The 25,688-nt window shown below is 41.3% G+C and overlaps 1 protein-coding gene across 1 annotated transcript in view; it reads right to left on the bottom strand.

The window, feature by feature from the left end:
- LOC140134982 (G protein-activated inward rectifier potassium channel 4-like) overlaps nucleotides 1–15,527 on the bottom strand; it is a 37,284-nt gene extending 21,757 nt beyond the window's left edge. The window contains exon 1 of the mRNA XM_072155851.1: nucleotides 15,350–15,527. The gene's annotated coding sequence lies outside the window, so the exon portion shown is untranslated. The remainder of the gene's footprint in view (nucleotides 1–15,349) is intronic.
- Between the last annotated feature and the right edge of the window lie 10,161 nt (nucleotides 15,528–25,688).

Genomic DNA, 25,688 nt, shown 5'->3' with positions numbered 1-25,688 from the left:
GTCTCTTAGTGCATGTAAAAATCATCTCCCAGTTTATTTGTCTCAGCTGCACCATATCACAGACAGAAAATCATCAAAGAGGCGTGAATACAATACTGTAATGCTATTGGCCATAATGAATTTACCAGCAAATTCTTGGAAAAGGTTAATAGGCCTTGTTCACAGACATGTTTATATTAATTTCCCTGGCGCTAGAATCAAAATATAGAACTAAAGATGAAGGACAGACTGGATTCTCATCAAATGTCAAAGGGAATTAGCTGGCAGGCGAGCAAACCGGTTACATAAAATGAAGTTTGAATCATGACATTAACTGGATAGTGCTTGACCCCCGGCATGACCCCTGTCTAATACTTAAAATGGCGGACGGTAGTCAAGATGGCGTCCAAAACCAGTGCAATCTCCTTAACAGTTACCAATATCCAGAGGTACGTTTGTAACTAGGGGTCGTCTGTAAGTTGGGTGTTCTTAAGTAGGGGACAACCTGTATTTGTTGGAAAGACATTCATTTTCTGTCCTCGTAGAGATCCGATAATGATAGATATCCATGAGGCCAGAGGGAGGGAAGGCTGGTGTCAGGAATCAGAGTCTGTGGACCCCCTGGACCACTGCGGGAGATGGTACTAGCCGACACCCAGGACCGGAGTCTAAGTGGCACCTGGTCTTCACCAGAGCCCGCCGATGGACCTGCTCACGCAAGGTGCCACCAGGATTCCGCAAGAAACGTAGCGCCTTCATGCGCCACTGGTGTGAAGGTGGTGGATTGGGGTAAATAATCACAAGCCCCTCTTGGCTCTAAAAAGGTTGATCGTTAAGAGGTTAATACATAAAGACCTGAAACCTTTTTACAGGGTACTGACATCACCCCCATCCATGTAACAGGTTGATAGATACAAATCATTGAAATCAGTCAATAATAGTAATGTATGATTCCATCTAGATGAGATTGGATTGGCTGTTATGAAATTTGGGTGTAGTAATAGATTGCTCTTATTAATTGAGGGGTGAGTTTGGTTTATCCTGCGGTGTACTGTAGTGTAAGTGATGTGTTGCTTAGTTAATCCTTTCTATTCCTGTCCATGGCTTCCCCTCAGCTCTGCCCGTGGCCTCCGCAGTGACCCACATTATCCGGCCCTCATCCTCCTCACACACGGCTTGTTGTGTCAAATGAAATGGTTTGTTTTGTGATCGGATAAATCTCCACTCCATTTGATTAGAGTTATTGCAGCGAGCTCTTCTTCTCGTATCCGTCACATGGAGATATGGCGATCATCCCAAGGCCATGTGTCTACTCACTGATCATAAAATGCTCCATGCTTAATTATACAGACAATACTGTATCATGTGTCTGGGGAATTATAAATCCCTCTGTTATGTCTCCTGGAAATGCATGGCACCTGTGAGTTACTAGTTATCTCAACAGGACAGCAATCTGATATTGTCAGCACCCCCTGGATTTGATAAGAGGGGGTGAAACCTCAGTTACTCCACCTCTGCCAATCAGCTGTTATACACTACGAGTTGATACAAACGGATAGGGCTGTGTGGACCATAGGTTATAACGGCTAATAGTCAGGGGTCCTAATTAGGTCATAAGTAGTGTACATGGGCAGAAGACCCCTTTAAGGATGTATTTCTTTGGCAATGTGAATAGTAAAAACCAAGGGTTACAAGGGTTATGTCATGACAAAAGTTGTCACAATACTGTCACAAACATGCTATAGGCCGCTTTCACATGAACCAACGTATGCAGCTTTGTCCTGGGACTACCAGAAATGAAGTCCTGCATTTCACCTCTTTAGGCCTAAAACCCACAAAAGGGTCTGATGCGACTAACACACATCAAATTAGCATCATGTGCTTTCCAAAATGTTCGGCCCGAACACTCAAAGAGACCAGAACTGAACTGTTGGTTCAGTTCCGGTTTTTGAGCGCTTGGGCTGGACAGTTCAGCAAACACATGGGGGCAGATTTACTTACCCGGTCCATTCGCGATCCAGCGGCGCGTTCTCTGCGCTGGATTCAAGTCCGGCCGGGATTTATTAAGGCAGTTCCTCCGCTGTCCACCAGGTGGCGCTGCTGCTCTGAAGAGCATCGGAACGCATTGGAATACACCGAGCTGGGCTGAGTGAAGGTAAGTGCAATTTTCGTGACACATTTTTTTTTTCTAAATGCGGCGGGTTTTCTGAATCCGTCTGGTTTTCGTTCGGCCACGCCCCCCAATTTCCGCTGCGTGCGCCAAAATCCCGTGGCAATTCAGGGGAAATTGGCGCAAATCGGAAATATTCGGGTAACACGTCGGGAAAACGCGAATCGGGCCCTTAGTAAATGACCCCCATGATGCGAGTTTGATGTGAGTTAGTCTCATTAGACTTGCCTTAGGATGGATGGCACATGTGGCGTTTTGAACCCATTTTTGGGCCGGTTTTAAGCAGTCCCTTCAAAAAACGCAGTCCGTTTTTGAAAACCCATCATTTTTTTCAGTTTTTGTCCGTTTTTTCCCCAATTATGATAATTATGATTGTTGGGAAAAATTTACAAAATCGGAAAAAACATGTGCGTTTTCCAAAAAACGGATGTGTTTTCAAAAACGCATGCATTTTTTAACGGACTGCTTAAAAACGTCCCAAAAGCAGTTTTAAAACGCCACATGTGCCACCACCCTAAGGCTGCATTCACACGACGCAAGCTTGCTAGATGATGTCACAGCTTATCTCCTCCCCCTCCCTGTACAATGACCTCTATATAGATAACACTGACCCATCATTACATCACTACTGACAATAGATGATGTCACAGCTTATCTCCTCCCCCTCCCTGTACAATGACCTCTATATAGATAACACTGACCCATCATTACATCACTACTGACAATAGATGATGTCACAGCTTATCTCCTCCCCTCCTTGTACAATGACCTCTATATAGATAACACTGATCCATCATTACATCACTACTGACAATAGATGATGTCACTGCTCATCTCCTCCCCCTCCCTGTACAATGACCTCTATATAGATATCACTGACCCATCATTACATCACTACTGACAATAGATGATGTCACAGCTTATCTCCTCCCCTCCCTGTACAATGTCCTCTATATAGATAACACTGACCCATCATTACATCACTACTGACAATAGATGATGTCACAGCTTATCTCCTCCCCCTCCCTGTACAATGTCCTCTATATATATGACAATGACCCATCATTGCATCACTACTGACAATAGATGTCATAGATTATCTCCTCCCCCGCCCTGTACAATGACGTCTATATAGATAGCACTGAGCCATCATTACATCACTACTGACAATAGATGATGTCACAGCTTATCTCCTCCCCCTCCCTGTACAATGACCTCTATATATAGATAACACTGACCCATCATTACATCACTACTATCAATAGATGATGTCACAGCTTATCTCCTCCCCTCCCTGTACAATGACCTCTATATAGATACCACTGATCCATAATTACATCACTACTGACAATAGATGATGTCACAGCTTATCTCCTCCCCTCCCTGTACAATGACCTCTATATAGATAACACTGACCCATTATTACATCACTACTGACAATAGATGATGTCACAGCTTATCTCCTCCCCTCCTTGTACAATGACCTCTATATAGATAACACTGATCCATCATTACATCACTACTGACAATAGATGATGTCACAGCTTATCTCCTCCTCCCTGTACAATGACCTCTATATAGATATCACTGACCCATCATTACATCACTACTGACAATAGATGATGTCACAGCTTATCTTCTCCTTCTACCTGTACAATGACCTCTATATAGATATCACTGACCCATCATTACATCACTACTGACAATAGATGATGTCACAGCTTATCTCCTCCCCCTCCCTGTACAATGTCCTCTATATAGATAACACTGACCCATTATTACATCACTACTGACAATAGATGATGTCACAGCTTATCTCCCCCCTGTACAATGACCTCTATATAGAGAACACGGGACGGCTGAGGGACATGTAGTAACTCCCAGACATTTCATATGTAAAAACCATTTGTTTCTTTGTGCAACCTCCCAGCAGCACTGGTCTGATCCAAGGACAACAATCTTGTTTCTAATGGACCATGTGACTACATTTATATGAAATAATCTTCACACAGGTAATTTTTTTTTATTAACATCCAAATGAAGAAAATTACCATATATACCGGCGTATAAGACGACTTTTGAAGACAGAAAAATCTTCTGTCTTCTCTGGGGTCGTCTTACACGCCGGTAATCCCGACAGCCCGCCGTGTATTCACGGCCGGGTATTCGCGGTCGGGTCGCGCTGCATGGAGAGGGTTCACGGGCTGAGCCCTCTCCATAGCCGGTAAGTCTTTGCTGCATATTGCAGCAAAGGCTTACCGGTAACACCCGCTATCGGTGCTAGCACCGATCGCGGGTGTTTTGACAGCGATGGCTGCCGGCAGCCTCAAAAAGATAGTGGCGCATGGGCGCCGCCATCTTACCTGGGATCGCCGTTCCCCGCGATGTCATCGGGGGCGGCGATCTGTCTCCATGGTAGCCTCGGGTCTTCCGAAGACCCGAGGCTATTTCGTTTTAACCCCTTCATTACAATGTGCTGATAGTATGGCAGTATATGGTAGGATCGATCAGACAACCTAGGGTTAAAGTACCCTAGGGAGTCAGAAAAATAGTATAAATAAAAATTTAAAAAAAGTTTAAAAAAAAAAAATTATAATAAAAAAACCTAAAATTTCAAATCACCCCCCTTTCCCTAGAACTGACATAAATATAAATAAACAGTAAAAATCATAAACACATTAGGTATCGACGCGTCCGAAAATGCCCGATCTATCAAAATATGATAACGGTTTTTCAATGCGTTTAACCCCGTAACGGAAAATAGCGCCCAAAGTCGAAAATGGCACTTTTTTGCCATTTTGAAAAATATAAAAAAATCTATAAAAAGTGATCAAAAGGTCGTACAGTCCTAAAAATGATATCATTGAAAATATTATCAAATTTCGCAAAAAATGACACCACCCACAGCTCCGTACACCAAAGTATTAAAAAGTTATTAGCGCCAGAATTTGGCAAAATCAAAAAAATAATTTTTGTTCAGGAGGCGTAATATCCAAGCCCACAAGAAAATGGAGCAAATGCGTTTTTTCACCATTTTCATTGCATTTGGAATTTTTTTCCCGCTTCTGAGTACATGGCATGGAATATTTAATAAAATAAAAATGTAAGGTACAGTATGGTAACATTTACAGTAAAATGGACGATGGTAATGTTGTTGTTGTATGCCTTATGTTTATGAGCGACAGTTTTCCTGCTATATACCTGCATGTCATAAGGACCATGTTAAATTCAAATCTGTTTTTTTTTTTAATTTTTACCGGTGTTTTGTATGCGTTGGAAAAGGGGTAGTCTTATACGGTGAATATATCTTAAACTCTATATTTTAAACAGGAAAGTAGGGGGGCCTTCTTATACACCAGGTCGTCTTATACGCCGGAATATACGGTATGTATATGGCAGATGAATTAAATTAAATGTCAATGGCAAGATGAGAACATCCCTTTAAGTATTGGTTCTGCTTTCAGATTAAAGGTCATCTGTGAACAGAATACAAAATAATTTTTTCTTAATTTTTACTTTTATATACAAATGAGCATTCCAGCGCATAGTGGGTGTGGCCAGCAGGTCAGATGAACTCTCTCTTGTTTTCACAGGGATAAGAAACGCTGAGTTCCTGGGCGGTGCTATACTGCACCAGTGTTCAAGTTCTATCGAGAAACTTTTAAAACTTTTTTTATATGTTTGTCCACAAAAATGCTACAAACTTTTAATTAACAGTTGCTATGACCAGCCCCCCTACTGTAATGTATGGTTTATCATATGGGATACCTTATAGGCCTCCTAAGCCCTTTGCAACCGCACCAAATGTTACGAAGAAATACATTTAATCCATAGGGTAATGATGCAGTTTGTGCAAGCAGGACTTGTCCTCAGAATCTGGAGCACCATTATTCCTCCCTAAATCAATACAATCTTCTTCCCAAGTTGCCCAATGCTTCTCACAAAACAAATCTTCTGCTTTCCTGATGATGATGGCAGTGGTTCAAGCAGGGATAGAAGCTCCAAATTCTGAGGACACAACCTTGGTGCATCAACTACCTATTAGCATACAGAATCAAATGTGAACTTCTCAGGAACGCCATATCGGACAGAGATTATGACGTCATTCAATCCAGTTCCATGATGGCACATGAATTACCAAAAGGAATAAAGAATTTATAATAAAGAAAAGTCTTTCCTCTATTATTAACTAAAGAAATGAAGATAAAATTCCTCAAATTTGTATTACCGTGTCACATATTTAGCTCACACAGTGAATACTGCAAAGACAAGCCAATAACAAATGGTTCATCCTGTGTCCCAAAAAAATGAAATAAAGCAAAAAATGAAATAGCAGTTTTTGGAAACAAGGGAGCAATGGAGCAAGGGAACAAGGGATGCAGACCAAAATGCCAAACGTCAAGCTGATGCACTTCAAATGAAAGACATGGGCAGAATGTCTCCTGACCTTAGATGACCTGTCATGGTCGGCGCTGTGTGACAAGGCAGGAAACTAAGCTGTAGGTGCTTCTAGTTTAGCTGCTTGAAGAACTGTTTATTTTTATTTTTTTTTACTTTTGTTTTCTTTTATTTTTACATTATAAATTTGCTTAGTTTAAAGGATCACCATCAGGTCCAAGATTCCTTCAAGGGTTTGAGTGGATACAGTGGCCACCCCCTCACTGTACACCTCCCAATGGTATAGCCACTGCTGATTTTAGGTGAAGAATCAAAAAAAGGGCTGTGCAGCGGTTTTCTGTCGGACTTTGTACATTCTTTTAAGCGCAAACTGCTTGCACAGGGATTTATGAAGTGTCTGCACCACCATTGTGTCGCACGCGACCCTTTTGAGGCGCAGCTGCACTAGTTTTCATGCGCCACAAATTAGGGGGTGTTCCGAAGATCAGTCGGACCGTGCACCAGATATCTCATGCAAATTCCGACAGAATTGCAAGCCCTATGTTAAAGGTGCACTCTGTCGGAGTTGTGCAGATTCATGAAGAACGTGCACCAGAAATCCTGAATCTGGCGCTCCCTCCACTATACACAGGCAAACTCCATTTAGTAAATGCACCCCATTCTGCTTTTTTTTAAAGCTCATGGTGAAAGGGCACCTAAAAGAGACCCCTATCCCCACTCATGCTGAATAAAAGAGGTATTGTCAGAATTCTCTGAATGAGTTCTGTCTGCAGGGTTCTGAGCTTAGGGCACCTTAGCTTGAGGCTGTGGTGAGCAGGTGTGAGTATTTATCAGGTGTGGGTTGAGTGGTGGACGGCTGAACAGATTAGCTACTCGAAAATCATCTCCTTAAATATACCTGCATTACCCAGTTTCTGGTTATACTAGTCCCTTGTGGTTCTACCAGGGGCGTAAGTTGAGTGGGTGCAGAGGGTGCGGTTGCAACCGGGCCCAAGAGGCTTTGGGGGCCCATAAGGTCTCACTTTCCCATATGAGAAGACTAGTACTATAAACCATACATTATAGTTGGGGCCCTGGCACAAACTTTGCACTGGGGCCCATTAGCTTCAAGTTACGCCACTGGGTTCTACCATCTCACTTCTGCTGTTTTTTGACTACTCTTTGCCTCGCGACTCTGTACTTCACATCATTTTGGTTCTGACCTGCTTACTGTGCCAACACATGTGTCAGATTTGGATTCCTCAGGAAAAATTACATTGATTCAATCTACAATTCAAGTCATTTTCAGATGACAGATGGCGCTTTAATCGTGGAAAATCAAAATGGGTAAAAAAATTGTTCAAAGATGTCTGTGTTTCTCAGCATAGGGAGTGTCTTCCAGTTGTCCCCTGTGGTTTAGCACCATACATATAAGTGGGCATGGACAGACATTGTGAGTTAGCTCAGGGCCTAGTCTCTTTCTCTGCCTTGACATGTACTGAGAAAAACTATAGGTTGTTAGTATGTTAACTATAATGATTACTGAAAACCTACCTTTATCTTATGAGAAACTAATAAGACAAATTTCAAATAGAAGGAGGCCCCATCACCCCTGCTGACATATACCTGTATATTTCTGAGTATAAGCCGACCCAAGTATAAGGCGAGGCCTCCAATTTTACCACAAAAAACCTGGTAAAACCTATATAAGCCAAGTTTTGGTTTTCAGCACATTTTTTTGTGCTGAAAAACTAGGCTTATACTCGAGTATATATGGTAATACTTACATTTCATGATTCTATATTATCTTTTTCTCTCATAACTCTGTTTTGTCTGGCTTTAAAGACATTTACAAATAAATTGAGACCAATTGGGAGGTGTCCTCCACACACGTTACGCTGTCCAATAATAGAACGTGTAAGCTGGTAACGCCTACTTGTCTATTTAAAAAAAATATTTTTAGGAAGAATAACACGGGAAAAACATAGTTTTAAGAAAATAATGTTCCTCAATTAATTTATAGTAAAATTATAGCGGATGCAGGTCCTTCCTAGGATGGCCATATGTGGTGACCATCTTAATAACGTACGATGGGTTCTCTAAAATCTCCTATTACTCCTATTTTACACTGAGTCTCCCAAGCTGATAAATTGGGATAGCAGCACCACACATGCTTTGCTTGTCTTGCATATACAGAGTTAAATCTTAGTTTTCATCTCCCCAAGACTCCAACCAAGAAAGAAAATTAAATTGCAGATTACTCCGCAGTGCCTTTAAGCTCGAAGTCGGGGAGAAGAATTGTAACATCCAAGAGCTCTGCCGGATTTAGCCGGATTTAAGAAAAGAGAAGAAAAAAATCACAGGAATAATTATTTGGCATGAGTTTAGAGGCTTTTATTTTGTTATCCGTCTAAACATATCCAATGAGGATAAATGGAAAGCAATCTTTGGTATGATCAGAGAGGTGCGTGAGGTGGAGGAATCATCTGTTCACGGCCCAAATAAGCTAAACACAGCACAAAATTACTAAACCCCACCGCCTAATTCTACTCTTATTTTTATCTTCTGATCAAGCCCACATTATGGAGTAGTAATTCTCATCCATCTGCCTTTAATCTCTATCCGCCAGAAGTAGCCGTTAAAAGGCAAAACTATGAGGCCGGACATAAATATCCTCTCAGTAATATATCAGTGGATATCAGTTCTCATTGAGCAGCGGCTAGCGACATGTTTCTGGGATCTACCAAGACCATAAAAAATGTGCCTTCTAGTAGATGAAAGCTCCTCGAGACTTCCTGGGGTATTGGTAATACACAGCACATAGCAGTATGGACAAGGGTAGAAAGGAGGGGGATGCTCATCAATATTAGAGTTTTGAGGCTTATTGTAAGTATTGTTAGTACTTATTGTTAGTATGCTGCATTTATTATCCCTGTACTGTGACATCACTGTGTATATTATCCCTGTACTGTGACATCATTGTGTGTATTATCCCTGTACTGTGACATCACTGTGTTTATTATCCGTGTACTGTGACATCACTGTGTTTATTATCCGTGTACTGTGACATCACTGTGTGTATTATCCCTGTACTATGACATCACTGTGTGTATTATCCCTGTACTGTGACATCACTGTGTGTATTATCCCTGTACTGTGACATCACTGTGTGTAATATCCCTGTACTGTGACATCACTGTGTGTATTATCCCTGTACTGTGACATCACGGTGTTTATTATCCGTGTACTGTGACATCACTGTGTTTATTATCCGTGTACTATGACATCACTGTGTGTATTATCCATGTACTGTGATATCACTGTGTGTATTATTCCTGTACTATGACATCACTGTGTGTATTATCCCTGTACTGTGACATCACTGTGTGTATTATCCCTGTACTGTGACATCATTGTGTGTATTATCCCTGTACTGTGACATCACTGTGTGTATTATCCCTGTACTGTGACATCACTGTGTGTATTATCCCTGTACTGTGATATCACTGTGTGTATTATCTCTGTGCTGTGACATCACTGTGTGTATTATCCATGTACTGTGACATCACTGTGTGTATTATCCCTGTACTGTGACATCACTGTGTGCATTATCCCTGTACTGTGACATCCCTGTGTGTATTATCTCTGTGCTGTGACATCACTGTGTGTATTATCTCTGTACTGTGACATCACTGTGTGTATTATCCGTGTGTGTGTATTATCTCTGTACTGTGACATCACTGTGTATTATCCCTATTATGTTTATTATCCATGTACTGTGTCATTAATGTGTGCATTTTTCTTGTATTGTGGCATTTACATGTTGGATAAATAACATATTTAATAGGCTGAATGGCAGAGCAGGAGAGTTTCTGTGACAACTACTTGAATGTGTTGTGTGATGGAGGAGGAAGCTTATGACATAACAGAGGGCCCACCTTTTCTGCAAGTTGTAAATTATTCTGGCCAGTGCAGGTGAGCGTCAGCTATATAACATGACTGCCCACACCCTGTACTATACATGCACAGTACATAGCATGCCTTCCTCTGGTGGCCCTGCCCTGTCTAATACATCCCTGATGGACAAGCTAACATTTGGTCACTGAGACCGAATTATAATTTATAATCTGGAGGAGTCAAACATGACACTGCACAGTGAGAGGGATGGCGGGGAGGGAGGCCTATCATTGTTATTAAGTCTGTATATATATATATATATATATATATATATATATATATATATATCCGCTGTCATCAGGACATCATCCCCGGATATTAATGAACAATTATGGGGCATAAAACCTGTCCCTATAGAGGAATCAGACCTGGCCACAAACATTCTGATAAAGATACATCATCATCATTATTATTATTAATTTGTTATTCTTATCATCCATAGTCCATTATTCCATGCCGATCTGATACATTTATTAATATTCATACACTTACCAAATAATATCAATAAGCAACAAATAGAACCTCCAACCCATGACCACATAACTACCAATGATATAGCAAATCATATAATGGTCACATACTATAACAAGGCCCTAATGCTGCTATAAAGTGAATACAGTACAATTTATTCTAGTGACATCTTCTCTGATTGTGTTATTTATGCTCCCTTCTCTATCTGGCCATGATAACTTTTCCCAGTTTTAACCCATTTCTACAGCTGTTGCTTATTTCATTAGTATTTCAGGAGGAGGAAAGAAAGTTCAGAGGCCGGCACTGCTCACACCAGAATACATAAATGAACACCTTCTGCAGACCAAAGGCAGGAGACTGGGCATTAGGGAAAACAAAGCAGTCCATGGTGCACGTCCAATATATGCAGACAGATAAGGTAAAACAAAAGAGGGAAATGCGCCACTCACCGGAATGATGAAAGAAATGCTTTCTTTATTATTGTTGTAGAGGTGCAGAGCAGAATGAGGAGCTGCCTCGCCAAGGCGACGGGCCGTTTCGCGTGCAAACACGCTTTCTCAAGCTTTCACCTTCACTTATTTCATTAGTGCACCACATATCAATGACGACAAACACAATAAGGCTACATTCAGACGGACGTACCGTATCACGGCGGGCACACATCGGCGCACGGGGAGAGGAGGAGGTGAGCGCCGCTATATATATATGGTGCACAGAGAAAGATAGGACATGACTTATCTTTCTAGGGGTACGGAGCGGTATGGTGCCGCACGTGTGCCCATTGCGATGTATGGGTTACATATATTGGCCGTATATACATCCCCCATATGTTCGTATGAATGTAGCCTAACAGGGCACCATCCTATAATACACGACACAATCCCTGATAGTTGTGAATGTGCCCCCATGCTGCAAACAGCGCAGCGAGCATGTTCTGATTCATAGCAGACACTGGCTGTGTGTCATATATACCAAGTGTGCACAACTAACACCCCCGAATGTGCACGCTTAGCGGATGCAACACACAGCCAATCAATGTGAATACGCTCTGCCAGCAAGGGATCATGGGAAATGTAGCTTTTCCAACTGCCACCTATCAGAGCTAGGCCGTGGTCACACGTACCGCTAGGCGTCCGTTCATAACGCGATGCTAGCGCACAGGGGGAGGTCCTCGGCCCGAACGCACATGCGTTTCCAGAGAAAAGCATGCGATCGGCTTAATAATCACATGCGTTTCCCTGGAAACGCATGTGCGTTTGGGCCAAGGACCTCCCCCTGTGCGTTAACGTCATGTTATGAACGGACGCCTAGCGGTACGTGTGACCGCGGCCCTAGGAGGCAAAATAAGATACAAAGTGCAGGGGTGGTGAGTAAATAATGATTATAAACAAGATATGAAGAAGAATATAACATGGTAAAAAAAAATCCCTATAGTGACCGGATAACCCCTTTAAGGCAGGAAAAGTAGTGGAGGCTTTAATGAGAAGATGTAAAGTTTGTTACTAAAAATCCGTATCAGTCTCCTTAACTATTACGTACTGTTTATAGGTCTGGTTTATTCTTATGGGGGAAATACACGCTAAGACTCATTGGCCTATTTCCAAATGTACCCTCTTGCCCTATTCAAGTTCTGCAGTTGTCTCGTCTGTGCAGAATATTAACACACATATATGTGGTATACAAGAACCCTGACAGGACCTTTGAAGGTCCTCCAAATGTAATTATAATGCCAAATTGAAAACCAGCAGAAGAAATAACCGTCCTACCCCTCTCTCCTGTCCTGCCCTGCCAAAGCTGGGCTCTGGCACCATATTTAGACACTAAATGTCAAATCATCCAAAAATTAGACTTGTGGGGGACCCAGGGCTCACAACATAATCCATCCCTGGCTGCCATCTTTCCTGAGCTTTAATAACAGCATTGAGTGATACATTTTACAGCAGACTCACGGGCCATAAGCAGAAATATTAAGCAGCTGACTCACTGAGGTCTATGGAGTTTTTTTTAGGCATGCTGTGTGCACGTCCCAGGTGTAGATATCATTAGTAGGGAGGCAATGATGGTGTTTTATACAGAGATTTACTTACCCGGTCCTGTCGCGATCCTGCTTCTTCCCGATGCATGTAAGTGCGTGTCTTGCAACACATTTCTAATTGTTAAATCCCGCGCGTTGTCCGAATCTGTCAGGTTGTCCGATGACCCGCCCCCCGATTTCTGCCACGCGCAAGCCGGCGCCGATGCGCCAAAATCCCAGGGCAATTTGGCACAAAACGTAAATAGTCGGGAAACCTGACGAAAATGCGTCCGCTGGACCTTTAGTAAATGAGCCCCATTATCTACTATTATAACTCCTGCACACAATTCCCTAAAATTTGATAAAATTCCTAGAAAAAAAGCTTGAAAAAATGAATAATTTTATGATTACTAATACCCTTTGAGGATCACCTTCCTGGGATATACTGTAGTGTTTAGTAAGATTTACATCTGACTACAGGATTACAACCAGGGTATATTGTCAACACTGCGTTATGCAACATATGATCAGGGGACACACAAGGATGTAGGAACATACATCATAGTATTAAAAAATACAGAAGAGACTGTGGAGATTTATCAGCAATGTCTGAGGAAAAACTGTTCTCGTTGCCCAAGGAAACCAATCAGAGATCAGATTTAATTTTATAAACAGCTGGAGAAAAATGAAAGCTGAGCTCTGATTGGTTTCCATGGGCAACTCAAACAGTTGGGCCCTCAGAAACTTCGGATAAATCTCCCCTTGATGTCTATAAGTAGAGGAAGCCAAATCTTTCACCTCAAGTGCTGGATACCAAAGGAAGTGCTGCTCTGCCTTGTGTAACTTCAAGGAAGTTGTGGTAGCACTAGGCCCAGAAGCCTTAGGTGTCTCTTCCTCATGTCAGCAGATCTATAAATTCTATATTATGGTTAGGAAACTGGAACAATTTTTGCATCTCCAAGTTAGGCATGTGTCCCCAGTGTTTTGCTTAAGGCCAGGGGGAATGAGCAGAATAATTGTTCTGTACTAACAAAAATCCAAGTCACAACTTACAAATCATTGATGCACCTATGTACAAGACATGTCTTTCCTTCCCTTTCGTCTTGGCTGAAGATTTTCTGTGATGATTTATAAAAGATCAACTTTGGGAAAAGTAAATCTTTGATCACTCATCTTGGGATCTTATGAGTCCTGAGAATAGGTACAGCCATAGTTGTGTGTGCTGCCAGTGGCTCCAACTTGGACAAACTATGACTAAAGCAAGGGCAGCATGTAAGCTTGACCAGAAATTTTCCAGAAGAAGAACATGAGGGTTTATAGATATTGGTTCTTAGACTGAAAAAATACAGTGTAACCTTTCTCTTTGTAAGAAAGATGCAAATATAAAACATCACCTAACACTGCAAACTGCATAGGAAAGGCAAATAACTATAACCGTAATGTAATAGTATAACAAAGAGGAAATATATTTTCCAATCATAAACTAGGAAAAGTAAGGCTCTGCTATACTTCGCTAGTCATATGCTACTCGCTATTAACTAAAGTAAAGTAAAAGGTGTTTTTCACACATAATGAATACATTTTAAAAGTCTAAAAAAAACAAAAACAACTGGAAATAAATTTGCAGTTCATAATAAAATATAATAAATTAAAAATTCTACATAGTAAAGGGATATAGATATTGAAATAATAAAGTATGCATTAAATACCGGTATGTTGAGTATATATATATATATATATATATATATATAGTTAACTAGAACAATGAAATACATAAAACCTAGGATAAAACTAGTGCATATACAGGCAGTTCCCGGGTTATGTACAGGGTAGGTTCTGTAGGTCTGTTTCATAAGTTGAATTTGTATGTAAGTCGGAAATGAATATTTTGTAATTATAACCCTAGCCAAATTCTTTTTGGTCTCTGTGACAATCGGATTTCAAAACTGTTGGGTTGTCATTAGAACCGGGACTAACAATAAAGCTTCATTACAGACGCCTGTGATAACTGTTATAGCTGTTTATTGTAGCCTAGGACTAAAGTACAGTAAATTACCAATTATCAAAAGTCCGTTTGTAACTAAGAGTCGTCTGTAAGTAGGGGACCGCCTGTATAGTAAATTTTAGTAAAATGTAGTAGTAATCTGCTCCTGGATACATCAGGGGCTGTTTTGCTGTCAGACACATCCGTATGTTTATGTCCTACATTCTTGGCCGATACTTTGGAGAAAAGTGAAGGTCCCCCCAGAAAACCCATTCTTGTCCTGGTCTCTAGGACCTCAGTGTATGGTCAGCGGGTGACACGTAGCAGAGGGACTGTATTGTGATGGACAAAACAAGACCTGATGAACTTGGTAGCAAAACAGGTTACAAATTCCTACCTCATTGTGATGACTCTGAGGGTCTTAAAGTGACAATCCCCTCTGGAAGGTGCCTGTTACAGTGACAGCAGGAGAGAGCATTTAGAAGCAGCGAGGGTCCCGGACCCCATACATGGCTGATGGACGGTTGCAGTGTAAATGTGTAGCAGTGTCACTGAGGCTTCAATCCCCTTCAGAAGGAGGTCACTCAGTAATCTGTCTCAATGTCAGGCAGCATTACCGCCAGATGATTTAATCAGTGGACAAGCGAGCGGGAGCCATCGGACAATGCAGGGTTAATCTCACTTTTGGCTGCATGTAGCCATCACTTATCATGAGAAGCCAGAGAATGGGGGAAAGTAGCTGATTTTCTGCTGCAATACATTACATTTTGGTAACATGAATACAATTCTTCATCAAAAAGCCTTGGTTACATAAGTTTTCATTTGGAAAAATGTTTTTGGAATTTTTTGGCTTTTTATGGCTCAGTGGTGAAAATTTGACGTCACAAATTGTATGACTAGATTGTGTTGGTCCCCTGTGACACATTATACATTATGACCCAGTAGTTCACATAGGTTACCTGGTGGCCTGTGACACTGGCATCACAAGAAGTGACTTTGCTATTGTGGGGATTTGGGATTTCCTCTGTCCTTCTTCAAGTCTAACTCCCTTCACCCAAGATGCAGATTTATATTCTAATCCTATCCCTAAATAACCCAAACTAAACACTAATTGGTTTCTCAGTGGCAGGCAAAGCATAGTAAATCGCACGCATAATGTACATACCCTGTTTAGAGTGGGGCAAGTAATTTTTAATTATGCATGGTGTGTTCCCCATGAGAATTTCCATATCTTCTAACAAACCCCACTTCCTTACTGCTGTACAACTACCATGCATATGTCGTGTAGCAGTAAGGGTTGTATGGAGAGGTCTCACAGCCTGAGCCCTCTCCACCCGATGGGTGTCTGCTGTGTTACACAGCTCAGAGTCTGTTGACGGCTCCCATAGCTGTCATTAACATATGTATATTGTATAAGCATATGCAGTATATTGTATGAGTGATCAGACCTCCTATGGTTACAGTGGCCTAGGTAGGTGCAATAATAGAAAAAAAAAAAAAAAAAGTTATTCCCTGTGGTGAACCCCATAATAAAATAGCACCCAAAAGTCTGAACCGGCATTTTGTAACACATAAAAATGTAAATAAAAAGTGTTTAAAAGGTTGTACAATCCTCAAAATTCTATAAATGAAAACATCAGCTTGCCCCACAAAAAATTACCCCTTTCCGAACTCCGTGCACCGTACTTTGAAAAAGTTTTCGGCGTCACGATATATGGCAAAATTACAAATTCTTTTGGTCATTTTTTTTTTTTTTTTAGAATAAAAACAAAGTAAAACCTATATAAATTTGGTAACTCTGTGTAATTTACCAACTCATGTACCCATGTAAATCGAGTGCTGTTCACATTAGCATTCATACACTCATGCACATCCTATATCTCTCCTCTACCTGGACTAAACCAGGAAAAGATGAAAAAACAAAGTGCATCAAAATATGGCACAAGTGTGTGTTTTTGGCAAATCTACCACATTCACTGAACACAGATACATATCTGTATATTGAAAAATAAACAAAAAAAGCTTATGGAAAGAGGGAAGTAAAAATTAGAAATACAAAAATGGAAAAGGGTAAAGGAACAGAAAGATTTCATAGTAAATAATAGTCATAAATTCTGAATTGTTCTGTTTCTGGTAAATCCTATATGCCAAATGTCTTTGGTATCTTGGATATTCAGTGGGGGTACGGAAAGTATTCAGACACCTTTACATTTTTCACTCTTTGTTTCATTGCAGCCAAATGGTAGGATCCAAAAAAATTCTTTTTTTGCTCATTAACGTGCACTCTGACAGAAAAATAGTGAAATGTAGATATTTGTGTTAATTTATTAAACAGGAAAAACTGAAATATCACATGGTCATAAGTATTCAGACCTTTTGCCATGACACTCATAATTAACTCACATGCTGTCCATTTCCTTCTGATCCTCCTTGAGATAGTTCTACTCCTTCATATGAGTCCAGCTGTGTTTAATTAAACTGATTGGTCTTGATTAGGAAAGACACACGCCTGTCTACATAAGACCTCACAGCTCACAGTGCATGTCAGAACACATGAGAATCATGAGGTCTAAGGAACTGCCCAAGGAGCTCAGAGACAAAATTGTGGCAAGGCACAGATTTGGTCCTCCCCGTTTTTGCCATATGGACTAATAAAGTTATCTTTTTGCTGCATCCGATTTGGTGAGTGCCCTTGCTCTTTTTTCTCTTTATATTAGAATTGTGGCAAGGCAAAGATCTGCCAATGGAAGTGTCTCCTCATTGCAAGAAATATGAAAGCTGCATACATTGTGCAAAAAAAACACATGAAGGACTCCCAGACTATGAGAAATAAGATTCTCTTGTCTGATGAGACAAAGATTGAACTTTTTGGTGTTAATTCTAAGCGTTATATGTGGAGAAAACCAGGCTCTGCACATCACCTCCCAAAAATATTCCCAACAGTGACACATGGTGGTGGCAGCATCCAGCTATGGGGGCAGGGACAGGACGACTGGATACAATTGAAGAAAAGATGAATGCAGCCAAGTACAAAGATATCCTGGATGAAAACCTCTTCCAGAGTGCTCTGGACCTCAGACTGGGCTGAAGGTTCACCTTCCAACAAAACACTTGCTTCAGAACATTCCTGTGACCATTCTTGACTGGCCCAGCCAGAGCCCGGACCTAAACCCAATGGATCATCTCTGGAGAGACTTCAAAATGGCGTCCACCAATGTTCACCATACAACCTGAGGGACCTGGAAAGGATCTGCAGAGGATCCCCAAATTGAGGTGTGAGAAATTCGATGCATACATGGGTAGATGTTAATGTTACTGGGTAAAGTACCTTAGGTGACATCACCCTGGTCACATCACAAAGTTTTCAATGATATCACAGAGCTCTCTCAACATTTCAGCAAGGCACAGTGCAAAACATTTGACACAGTATTTTTTGTAACTCTAGTGATAAGTAATCAGATCTGTAAGTATTGGCGGACAGTTCCTAAGTACTCGTTCCATACAGCAGCATGTCCTAGCAGTGAGACCTGTCAATCAGGAACAAGGAGGCAGGACAGTGCAAGTAAAATTATATGCAGGACCCCAATAATATCATTGGCCTCAACTCAGGTGACTTCTACATACGTTTATAAACTGATTTTTTTTAACATTGTAACCATGTAGAGGAACCATAAGGGCAATGCTTTTTAATGAGAGTTTTTTTATGAAGCATTTATTTTGAGTGGGTTAATTTCAATGGCATATATTCTCCTCCTGGCAATTATATTGTGCTGTAAAATATTTCATATTATATTACAGTATATTGTGTGTCACTGACGCTTCTTATCCCAGCAGCAGTTCTGATCTTCCGGTACGGACCGGTCCAGAATTGTTCCACCTCCAATATACAGTAGAGCCTCAGACATTGCAGGATACAGTACAGCGCCCCCTGCCCTGACTCCTGGGCATGGCAGGGCACATTACATGCCCATGTGAGATACAGCGGGTGTGTGGCGCAGAATACTAATAGATTTAGTACTGGAAATGTTTCCTGCATGTTTAATATCCCCCTGGCTAACAATGGAGATGGATGAGTGGAGGCTTACAGCTTTAATCCCCTATAAAGATGAATTTCCGAGAGCTCCTATTTCTGCCGCCTTTGTGTTTCTGAGCAGACAGATGGGAAATCTGCCACACAAAGCGCTCGGGCACAAGCGCCACCCGGACCCATTCTCATCATACAAAGGGACAAGGCGCATTGTAAAGTGAAAAGATTAAGCAGTGCAAGGAACTTCTGGCAGTTTGGGAACTACATTTCCCATGATGCCCCGGCAGAGCAGTGGTAACATATACAGAATGGGATTATTTACTGTCCCAAACAAAAAATACTCCACTGCATTACAAGGGAAATGTATGTAATGTGCAGGCGAGTAGTAGAAGGACTGTGATGTAAGACTGACACAAACCATTGACCATCAACTTCACTAATTTAATGACTGATTTTTTGTGACATCACTGTGTGCATTATCCCTGTACTGTGACATCACTGTGTGCATTATCCCTGTACTGTGACATCACTGTGTGCATTATCCCTGTACTGTGACATCACTGTGTGCATTATCCCTGTACTGTGACATCACTGTGTGTATAATCCCTGTGCTGTGACATTACTGTGTGTATAATCCCTGTGCTGTGACATTACTGTGTGTATAATCCCTGTGCTGTGACATCACTGTGTGTATAATCCCTGTGCTATGACATCACTGTGTGTATTATGTTTGGACTTTAAAATCACTGCGTGGATTATCCCTGCACTGCAACATCACTATAGGGCACATTTACTTACCCTTCCAGAGGAGTTCATCCGAAGAACATTGTCTGACGATAATGCACAGTGCTGTGATTCACTAAGATCTTGCGCTCGATATCCTGCATATGTCACTTCCCCGCTCAGGTCCAACAGAGTTCACCTTCTTCTTTCTGTGTTTGATCTTGCGACACAATTTAAAAGGTAAATCCCACGCTCAGTCCGAATCAGTCGGATCATCTGATGGCCCAGCCCCCCCCCCCCCATTTCTGTCACATGAAAGCCAGCGCTGCTGCGCCAAGATCCCATCACGTGCGACACAATCCCCAGTGAAATACCTATCACAGCCATGCAATCCCCGAAAGCGTCTGAAAATCCAGCAAAAGTGTGTCCGCACACCCTCAGTAAATAAGCCCCTATGTGTACTATGTCTGCACTGTTACATCACTTTGGGCATTATCTGTGCTTTGTGACATCACTATGTGTATTATCTCTGAACTGTGACATCACTGTGTGTATTATCCCTGTACTGTGACATCACTGTGTGTATTATCCCTGTACTGTGACATCACTGTGTGAATTATCCTTGTACTGTGACATCACTGCGTGTATTATCCCTGTACTGTGACATCACTGTGTGTATAATACCTGTACTGTAACATCACTGTGTGTATTATCCCTGTACTTTTATATAAATAGATACAGACATAATTATCTGAATTATTGCTCACCTAAACTAACTACACACAAGCAGTTCTCTCCAATACAAGCAGCATGCTGTGCAGACTTTGGCCACCGGGTGGCAGCATTCTATCAGTTTTCATAGATGATGACATATACATTCATATATATCAGAGATCAGTCTACTAGAAACTTTCTATATAATGGAACATGGTATATTTCATAGTAACTCATTTGTACAGAGAAATGATTCCATAATTCCACATATTCTCTTATCTGAAGAAGATGGTTCTGTCCTGACAATCCCTTCATCATGTGCACAGGAGAAAAATCTACATAAAAGCCTGAATTCACAGTGTCTCAGCAGCGCCCCAAATACTTTGTTTTATCACACAGTGATGTCACAGGACAGGGATAATGCAAACAGTGATGTCACAGTACAGAGATAATACATACAGTGATGTCACATTGCAGGGATAATACATACAGTGATGTCACATTGCAGGGATAATGCACACAGTGATGTCACAGTACAGGGATAATACATACAGTGATGTCACAGTGCAGGGATAATACATACAGTGATGTCACAGTGCAGGGATAATACACACAGTGATGTCACAGTGCAGGGATAATACACACAGTGATGTCACAGTACAGGGATAATAAACACAGTGATGTCACAGTACAGGGATAATATACACAGTGATGTCACAGAACACGGATAATAAACACAGTGATGTCACAGTACAGGTATAATACACACAGTGATGTCACAGTACAGGGGTAATACACACAGTTATGTCATAGCACAGGGATAATACACACAGTGATGTCACAGTACAGGTATAATACACACAGTGATGTCACAGTACAGGGATAATATACACAGTGATGTCACAGTACAGGGATAGTACACACAGTGATGTCACAGTACAGGGATAATTTACACAGTGATGTCACAGTACAGGGGTAATACACACAGTTATGTCATAGCACAGGGATAATACACAGTGATGTCATAGCACAGGTATAATACACACAGTGATGTCACAGTACAGGGATAATACACAGTGATGTCACAGTACAGGGATAATATACACAGTGATGTCACAGTACAGGGATAGTACACACAGTGATGTCACAGTACAGGGATAATTTACACAGTGATGTCACAGTACAGAGATAATACACACAGTGATGTCACAGTACAGGGATAATAAACACAGTGATGTCACAGTACAGGGATAATAAATACAGTCATGTCACAGTACAGAGATAATACACACAGTGATGTCACAGTACAGGGATAGTACACACAGTGATGTCACAGTACAGAGATAATACACACAGTGATGTCACAGTACCACCCCGCAATACACAGCTTCACTATATTGGTGTGTATATTTTCTAGTTGCTTACATTTGGTGCCATGTTGTGCTCTGTGTGTATCTATTGTTGTGTTATTCCTTTGTTCTCTATTGTGTATAGCCGCATACTGTTTTCTAGGTGTCTGATGGGGCATCCCTGTGGTTATATGCGTCATATCATGGACCACTACCTGGTTTTTATACTATATATTTCTAACTTAAATATGTCTGTTTTTTGTGTATTTATATTTAATACATTTATATTTTTTAAATCATTTTTGAAAATCACAGCTATTTGATTAAAGGGGTTGTCCGAAAGTTCTGAAAAAAAAAACTAAAGGTGGCTGGAGGGGGCTGCTTAAAAAAATAACGATCTAATTACCTTCCGGCGCCCTCACTGGACTCAGCTTCCGCCCGGACCTGACAACCATCCGGCCTGCATACACAGTGGTGTGAGTAGGGACGGGGAAGCTGAGACCACCGGAGGGCGCCGGAAGGTAAGTAGATCTTTATTTTTCTAAGCAGTCCCCTCCGACCACCTTCATTTTTTTTTTCATAAATCTCGGACAACCCCTTTAAGGAAAGTGTGAACCAGACCTTACAGGACCCTACCACAGCCTAAGGGCTCATTCACATGGCCGTACTGTGGGCAGTGATTTGCGAACAGATCATGGCTCCCATAGACTCCCAACGTTCCAAAGTATAAATTTGGCAGATATGCGGCACAGCTGCTCTTCAGTCTAAGGAGGGAGGAATGGAGAAGAGCGTTCACCCTTTCCACCTCTCCCTCCCCCGCCTGAGCTCACCCGCTATCCGGTCCGGGCAAGCACAGGGCCGTGGGAATGAGGCCTAACATGGTCTATAGTTTTGTATGGTCAAAACTGCAGGTAGTTGGAGACACATCAAGTTTCTGAGGTAAAACTGGTCTAGTTGCCCATGGAAACCAATCAGAGCTCAGCTTTAATTTTATAAACATCTGTGGAAAAATAAAGCTAAGCTCTTATTGGTTGCAATAGACAACTAGACCAGTTCTCTAAGAGACTTGTGATAAATCTCCCCCATGGGATCCATTGAAGGTTCGTAGTTTTTACTGACCAAGGATGGACTTCTGGGGTTTGTGTGCTTACACAATATAATCTTGTAATAATTATAATAATAATTCCTTTATTTATATGGCGCACACAGATTATGCAGCGCTGCACAGAGCCTTCCAAATCAGTCCCTGTCCCCATGGGGTTCACAATCTAATCAGCCTACCAGTATGTTTTGGAGTGTGGGAGGAAACCGGAGGACCCGGAGGAAACCCACGCAAATTATGTAAATGTTGGAGCCAAAGGAGGGGATGGGAGGTCCTCATAGCGTATCCAATGGGATATCTATGTCATTGTACATATGGTGTAGGTATGTAGTGAACATACCTACCTGTGGCATGCTGGGAGTAGTAGTCATGGAGATGCTACAATAGAACGACAGTCTCATCTTTCTACCGTTTCCGTGATATCTATTAAATTGCATCCCGGAGAAGTCTTTTCATTGGGAAAAAAAAAAAAATAGAAAGTGTATTAGCGGCAAGTAGTTTAGTATGAAGCGGGACGGCGGTGCGGGCAGACGTCGCCTCATACACACAATTTCATTTCAAATAACAGCAAAATAAATCTCCGAGCATTGTTTCAATTTGCATACGTTAACAGGCTGGGCTTTAATAGCACATTTTGCTTTTTTATAGCTGAATTTGGCTTTCTTTTATTCCCCCGGGCTTCTTTACTCATAAGGTGCTTGATAAGTAAAAAGCTATTATTATTTTTATAATATACTGCTGTCACGAGTGATTTAACTCCGCGCAGAGACATAAACATTCCCATTAAACATGTTGTTTTGTGACGGGGAGGATTGGATAATTCCTTCTGGCTGTGACTTGTTATAAGTACAAAGAGCCGGGACTGTGCTCGCTGGTCCTAGGAGCCCATATTAAAGGCGCCTTACCCTCCGCCTATGTGGCTGTAATACACCCGTATTATTCCGGCCTGATCCGATACACCGGTCAGATGACCCCAACATAAGCATCTCTATAATGATAGTGTTCTACTACAGAGCCTAAATGTATGGATGTGTTATGGCCTTGAAGCTTAGTGTCACCAAAAACAGAACACATACAGTTCTACACTCATACACACATTTATGCATTCATATATACATACATACACACATATATGTATACACACACTTGTACACATAAAAACACATCAAATACACACACACACCAGATATGAGCATATATACAGTAATAACCCATATACACACATACAGTATACACACACATATACAGAATATACACAACACATCTAGGCATCCATACACACATGCATATACTCATTGTCAGGCAGTCTTCTTATCATGACTTCGTACAGCCCAGTAGCTGCTGAGCACATAGGGGGGGAAGTAGTTGGTAGGAAGCAGAGATGGGACATTCACAGTCCTGGTGTCCCCTCCCTGACATTTCTCATCTGAGATGCCGGCTCAGCTGTCTACTGTGGAAGATGTGCATGGTTATATTATGCTGTAGCATGTGTAGCATAATATGTATATAACACTATATATATATATAACATGCTGCCTGCAGATAGGACACTATATACAATCTGCTCAGCTCCTGCTGCTCTATAACATGCTGCCTGCAGATAGGACACTATATACAATCTGCTCTGCTCCTCTATAACATGCTGCCTGCAGATATGACACTATATACAATCTGCTGAGCTCCTCCTGCTCTATAACATGCTGCCTGCAGATTGAACATAGTGTCCTATCTGCAGCGTCACCTTTCCTATACTGTAAATATGTTGCCTGTAGTTAGGACACTCTAAACTCTGAGCTCCTCCTGCTCTATAACATGCTGCCTGCGGATAGGACACTATGTACAAGCTCCTCCAGCTCTATAACATGCTGCCTGCAGATAGGACACTATGTACAATCGGCTCAGCTCCTCCTGCTCTATAACATGCTGCCTGCAGATAGGACACTATGTATAATCTGCTCAGCTCCTCCTGCTCTATAACATGCTGCCTGCAGATAGGACACTATGTACATTCATCTATGTTCCTTGTGCTCCATAACATGCAGATAGGACCCTAGGTATAATCTGTTCTAGGTTATATCATTTATACATGCATATAACATCTATACTCACACACATATACAGCAAGTTACACACGTATTTAAAACACTGTCGATTTTGCAAGTTTTCCCACCTACACAAAGATGTGTAATTTTTATTGCGACAACCCCAAAAAAAATCCAGAAAATCACATTGTATGATTTTTAAATAATTAGCATTTGAATGAATGAAATCAGTATTACAGTATATATAGTAGAAAAACATTACTTAATATTTGGCGCAAAAACATTTGTTTCCCATCATTGTTGACCAAGTCTGAAGGATCTGTAGTAGTGATTTTGGCCCAGTACTCAACGCAGATCTTTCAGGTTTTGGGGCTTTTGCTGAGCAAAATTGAGTTTCAGATCCCTCCAAAGTTTTTGAATTGGGTTCGGATCTGGATACAAGGCCATTCCAGGACCTTGAAATGCTCCTTAGATGCCCTGGCTGTGTGTTTTGACCCAGTTATGCTCCAACTTCTGCTACATGGCCCCATCCACCCTCCCTTCAATACTCTTTGCAAAAGAACAACACCTCCAATGTATATTTCCACCTCCAAACTTTTTGCTTGGGACATTGTCCCCCTGCCCCCCCATCACCCCCCCCCCCCCCCCCCCCACTTGATTGAATTATCCCTGAAAATGAAGCTGGTCCATATAGCAAAATATGCAAAAATTATTAGTGTCAGAATATAGTGAAAAATACTTTTTTTTTTTTTTTTTTTTTATAACCTATATAAATTTTG

Source organism: Engystomops pustulosus, chromosome 6 (assembly GCF_040894005.1).
Source record: "Engystomops pustulosus chromosome 6, aEngPut4.maternal, whole genome shotgun sequence".
Taxonomy (NCBI): Eukaryota; Metazoa; Chordata; class Amphibia; order Anura; family Leptodactylidae; genus Engystomops; species Engystomops pustulosus.
This window is presented reverse-complemented; position numbering and strand designations above follow the sequence as displayed.